This window comes from Pinus tabuliformis, chromosome 8 (assembly GCF_031772625.1).
Source record: "Pinus tabuliformis cultivar Carrire ecotype Pingquan chromosome 8, CPIR1, whole genome shotgun sequence".
In the NCBI taxonomy this organism is placed as follows: domain Eukaryota; kingdom Viridiplantae; phylum Streptophyta; class Pinopsida; order Pinales; family Pinaceae; genus Pinus; species Pinus tabuliformis.
In genome coordinates this window covers 471,906,895-471,913,355 of record NC_142294.1, presented here as the reverse complement: position 1 = coordinate 471,913,355, position 6,461 = coordinate 471,906,895, and positions in this window count along the sequence as shown.

The following is a 6,461-nucleotide window of genomic DNA, read 5'->3' as shown; positions in this document are numbered from 1 at the left end:
TCATCTTTGGTAGCAATGAAGAAGACATGAGTCAAAATTTTGCCTTGGTGATGCAAAAGGAGTTTGAAATGTCCATGTTTGGTGAGCTCACATATTTCCTTGGTTTTCAAGCCCAACAAAACAGAGACAGTATTTTTCTATCACAAACCAAGTATCTCAAGCAGATCTTGAAGAAATATGGGATGGAGGATTCGAAACCAGTATGTACCCCTATGGTGACAGGATGCAGCCTCAGCGCGAATGATGAGTCGGCAGCAGTACATCAACCAACCTATAGATCCATGATTGGAAGTCTGCTTTATTTGACAGGTACCCGACCAGACATCATGCATGCAGTGGGAATTGTTGGAAGATTTCAGGCAAATCCAAAGGAAACTCATCTTCAGGCAGTTAAGAGAATCTTCAAGTACCTTCAAGGAACTCAAAACTATGGCTTATGGTATCCTAGAGATACAGATCTCACACTTCATGCTTATACAGATGCAGATTGGGCCGGAAGCGTGGATGATAGGAAAAGCACTAGTGGTGGTGCATTCTTCATGGGTCCTAGATTAGTATCTTGGTTCAGCAAGAAAAAAATCTCTATTGCATTATCTACAGTTGAAGCAGAATATGTAGTTGCTGCATCTTGCTGCACACAAATCCTTTGGATGATGTAAACGTTGCAAGACATGCAAATCACTTGTACTCCACCTATCTCCATCTTCTGTGATAATACAAGTGCAATCAGTATTTCAAAGAATCCTGTCATGCATTCAAAGACCAAGCACATACCAATCAAGTATCATTTTCTTCGGGAACAAGTGCTTGAACAAAAGGTCAAGTTGGAGTATGTTCCCTCTAAGGAACAAGTTGCTGATATACTCACCAAACCGCTGCCCAGGGAGACCTTTGAATACCTCAGGCAAAAGCTAGGGGTAGTTGATGCATCATCTTGCTGTTGAATCTTGTCTGTTTCAGAGATTGTTGGTTGTACGCGAGTTTCATATGGGGTATACGCGTACATTCGCTGGTTTATGGATTGGTCGAAGACCAAATGGCACAGGTTCAGGGGGAGCATATATTCTTCTAATAATGCATTGTTGGCATTATTGTAGAAGATCTTGAAGGAGCATGTACAGAAGGAGTACATGGATGTTGATCTGAATATTGCTGCTAATGTTTTGTCTCTATGTCTTATATATTTCTTTTGTCAAGGTCATGTAACGGCCTATGTCCGGGATGAATGATGTAATGTACTTGGTTGTCATATGTAAATTTCTGATGTAACCCCACTTTGGAGGATGATCCCCACTTGGTTGGGTGATGAATGTATAGAATCTTTTGGTGATAGGAAGGTCATTTGGTTTATGGTTCTTCTTGAAGAAAATTTCTTTTGCAGATCTGGTCTACAGTCAGGGGGAGCACGATCAACATAGCAGAACAGAGTTTTCAGCATGTTCTCAGGGGGAGCATAACCCTTTGCCCTTGATGACAAAGGGGGAGAATGACTTTGAGGATCTTGGGGTTGCCATCAAGTCCAAAGGGGGAGATTGTTGGCATTATGACTCAGGTTTGGCGCTATGGCACAGGTGTTGTCCTTGATGGCAACTCACTCAAGTGGCAAATCTCTGTTCAGGCTCTCAAAATAATAGAAAATGAGATACTCGCAGGTGAGCCTAGCAAAAGCTACGACCCGCAGGTGCCCCGAACAAGAAGTGCGGACATACCCGCAGGTCCTCCGAACAAAAGGTGCGGACGTCAAATTCACTCACTTTCATGCAGAGAAGCGCGCGCACGTGGGAATTTTTATGATTGGTCCATGGTATCTAGTCCGACGTGTTTGATCCTATGGTTTTGGTCTGTGGTATTGCATCTAAAATATTGAACCCCGGTTTTTGGGTCCCTTGTATTGGCTTTCTATGGTTTTGATCCATGGTTTGAGTAAGGGCTTGCCTATAAAAAGGAAAGGAGATCAATTGGCTAAGCACTTATGTGTTGAATATCTTAAGAGGAACAAGATCTGAAATAATTGTAATCGGTTGGAGTTGAACCTGAGCATGAGAAGACAGATCAATTGAGGGGTCGTGATCTCTTTGGCGCATGATCAGATCTGTGGATCTGACAGTCTGTGGCACATTGGAGGACTGATAATTTGGCTCTATTTGGAGGTCTGCAGGCGATCCACAGCACAGGTGCGGTGGTACGCAGCTCAGTGACAAGATCAGGTGCGGAGGTACGCAGTCCAGTAGAAGGAGCAGGTGCGGAGGTACGCAGTCTAGTAGAAGGCGCAGGTGCGGAGGTGCGCAGTCCAGCAGAAGCCGCAGGTGTGGAGGTGCACAGTCCAGTAGACGGATCCGGTGCGGAGATCCACAGTCCAGTAAATGGCGTAGGTGCGGAGGTACGCAATCCAGTAGAAGGCATAGGTGCGGAGGTCCGCAGTCCAACAGAAGCCGCAGGTGCGGAGGTGCGCAGTCCAACAGACGAATCCGGTGTGGAGATCCGCAGTCCAGTAAATGGCGTAGGTGCGCAGTTCAGCAGACGGATCAGGTGCGGAGGTGCGATGTCGAGTAGACAGAGCAGGTGCGGAGCTAAGTAGGCTAGACATAGAAGAACTGCAGATATTCGCAGGCTTCTATTGGTGAAGTTGCGAACTTTTCTTGAAATATTTGTTGGCTGCCTTTTGTCTATTGTTGCAGAGTTCTGGGTTTAGATTACTGGTATTGATTTTGTGGTTACTGCATTCTGAGAAGCTATTGGTTGATTCATTAGTTGATTGTAAAAGGAGATTGGTTGATTCACATGTACTTGATGATTATTTGATGTTCATGGATTCAGTCTGAAAATTAATGAAACTTGGTCCTTGGAAGAAAAGAAGTAGGTCAGCACCTACGTAATAGTAGCTCAGCTAGTACAAGAGCTAAGGGGGTTGTTGCTCCCTTCCAGGAGAGACTGGAAAACGAGAGAGGGTTGTAGCTCTCTGCAGGTTGTAGCGTGCGTACTAGTAAAGGACTGCACCAGTACAGAATCATTATAAAAGAAGTTTCTAATTGAAAGAAGATAGAGACACATTGCAGTAGGTGGTTTTCACCCACATTGGGTTTCCACCTTATATCTGGTGTTCTTTGGTGTGACTGTCTCTTTTTCGTGTTCCTGTTCATTATTATATGGTACTGACATTCAAATTAATGGTCAACATCTGAAGAATAAATTAAATTATAAATCTAGATGGAATATTGAAAAGAATTTAAATAATACTGATTCACCCCCCCCCTTAGTATTATTTCCAACAATTTTATGTAGAAATGATTTTGTAGATCTAAAACTGCTCATGAAATTTACTAAAACACAAGACTCAAATCTACTCTACTATTGTGCAAAATTTAACTCACAATCAAGAACACAAATTATAAACATGCTAGAATAAATATTACACATATATAGAAATCTATCTAGGGGAAAGAAACTATTCAAAATCCCTTCTGAAATGTATTGCATTAATCAAGGAAGAGAGACAAAATACATATGTTGCTCAAGCTTGAGCACAACTTGCAAGTGTATACTCAATCCCTCTGCTTGACTAGCTGACTCTATTCAACACTTAGCCAATTTTCAAGACCTCCAAGCTCTTATTTCCTTGCATTGTTCCTTGAGGAAGTAGGCCCCTATTAATTAGGAAATTCCTCAATTGGAATTGCACAATCCCATTAGGCTCATCCTCTGACTGCATGCACCACTTGTACACTTCAAAATAATCTACAACTAATAGTACATTGCCTTAGAATCTCCATCTCAACTGGGTAACTTGACTTCTTTGCATGCAAAAATTATTTTGGGTTGATTGATTAGTCAACTAGTTAATCATTGAGTGAGCTAAAGTTACACTCCACAACTTGACCTTCCACTAGTTCCTCCAACAGTTAGAACTAGTTTAACTGACTATATCTCAATTTAACTAAAATAGATTGCTACAAATTAGTAATCAATCATATTGAACTGAACTCAAGCTTCCCCAACTCAAATTAATTGAGTTAACTGAGTGACAAGTTCCATGTCAACTCAGTTAACTACCTCCAATATTTCTAATGAAATGGAAATTCAAATTTTCTCTAGTTTGACCAAGGGAATGTCAAACTGATATTTTCTTACTGCATTTTCAACATTTTATGAAAAACAAAAATCTTATTTTGGCATGGATTGTATGGGAATGGCTAGGATTCTAGTCGAGATAGAAATTTCTAGAGGATCGGTTGACTCTATAATTATTTGAAAGGGACCTACAATTTTTTTCCAATCCATTGATAATGAAGAAATTATGTTCAAGTGTGATCTGGACTTATGCAGGAATGCGACAAAATACAAATATAAACATAAACATAGAGATGCAGCAGAAATCAAACTTCATTTCATCAATATCAAAGAACTAAAATATGCTTACATACAGAAATAGAAATAAACTTGCTCGGGCGATGGTAGGTTATCTATGAGAAGAGATGTGGCGGCTACATGCCTCTGAACTATGTTACAATGAGGTTCAAGGGATTTATTATTATTGAACAACAAGGGAAAACACTAAACAACCAAAACCCAACCCTAACCCTGAGAGATGGAACACCAAGAGTTTGTGGGCCCCGTTGGGGTTAGTTGGGCAACTAATTTCCAGGGGTCATAGTTTGGTCATATTATCTTCATTTGGAACATACGATACCTCGTTGGAAATATCTCTCTGAGTACTACAGGATTTATCACAAGACCTTACCTATGGCTATGGTTCTACTGCGGACCTCAAAAAATGGGGTCAAATCTGGTCTAGAAGTTCAGGACCCTAATCACTGCTAAAAATAGTAAATGTTGTTATAAACAAGGAAACTGATGAAACTGACTAGAGGTCTAGGTGGAATAGGAAAGTGGCTACAAATATCCCCCTGGATAAGTCCTCACTCCTTAGGAAGAAATGGTCCCCATTGCATTCAGAGCCTCCATGAGGTGAGGAAATTTCTGTTGAACCTAGTCCCTAGTGAACCACTTTCCCTGGTGAAGGAGTTGGTCCACTTTGACAACTCGATATAGCTGGATCCTCTGTTGGCGAGTGTTCTTGATCTGCGTGTCCATGATCTGATCAGTTGTGGCTTGTTCCATGCAGTTTGGGTTTAACTCTGTTGGTGTGAGTTGTTCTGCAATGTCGAATGTGTCCAACAATGGTGGAAAGTATGGCCGAAGGTGGTCCACATTGAATACCAGGTGAGGCCAAGGAATGGTGGAATGTTGAGGTCAAAGGCATTGTCCCCTATAACCTTGGTGATGGTGTATGCCTCATATTAGAGTTAGTTAAGCTTGCGGTGAGGCCCATCGAGGCATCCCTTCTGCATATGTAGCCAAACTTTGTCATCCACCTAGAACTTGTGTGGCACCCAATGTTGATCATGTCGTTGCTTGTACTTAGCATTGGCTCTGTCAAATATGCCATGGACTTGTTGATGGATGCGTTGAATGCACTCAATGAATTTGTTATCCATGTTAGATTCGGACTGGACATGAGCCAAATTTTCTTGAGTAGCTTCAAATGGTATGGCCACATCAATGGGACATAGTGGCTGGAATCCTAGTCCCACCTGAAAGGGGTTGTGGCTAGTTGAGCTATGGAGAGCTTTGTTGTAGTTGTGTTGGACATAGGGATGGATTTCATCCCATGTGCATGGATGCTTCAAGTTGTACATGCGCAGAATGTATGATCATCATGTTGAAAACCTTTGTTTACCCATCAGTTTGGGGGTGGAAATTCGTGGACTTAATTAGCTTGGTATCCAACATCAACCAGACACTTGACCAAAATTTACTTAGGAACCTGTTTTCACGATTTGAGATAATGGACTGTGGAACCCCAAAGTGCACCGACACTCTTTCAAAGAAGAGCTTAGTAGCGGCTTCTGTTGTGATACTCTTCTCGCAGGTTGTTAGAATACCATCTTAGAGAATCTATCGATGACCACGAAAATGTAGTCGTTTCCATGCTTAGTAGAAGGAAGGCCTGACATGTAATCCATGGAGATGGATTCCCAAGGTCAACTGGGAGTAGGCAAAGGAGATTATAAGCCTTGCTTCTTGATGGTCGATTTGGAAATGGCGTAGGCAATGCGGGATCTAATGTACTTCCCAACATCCTACCAAAGGTTCGGCCAATAAAAAGACTTCTATATCAATACCACTGTTTTCTCTACCCCGAAATGTATAGCGACTCGATTGTACTACACCTCCCAAATCATCTTGGCATGCTCGCTTGAAGGAACACAAAGGTGTCCCAGGTTGCATAACGGTGCATCCTGGAGATGAAAATTTGGAACTTGCTTGCCTTCCAGGAGCATCTGGTATGTGTTGTTGAATTCTGGATTACTCTTGTAAAGATGTGGCCACACCGCAGTCTTGTGCCCACAAGAGTCGAGCACAATGGTCAACACCATAACTGATGGTCAACTGAGGCAGTC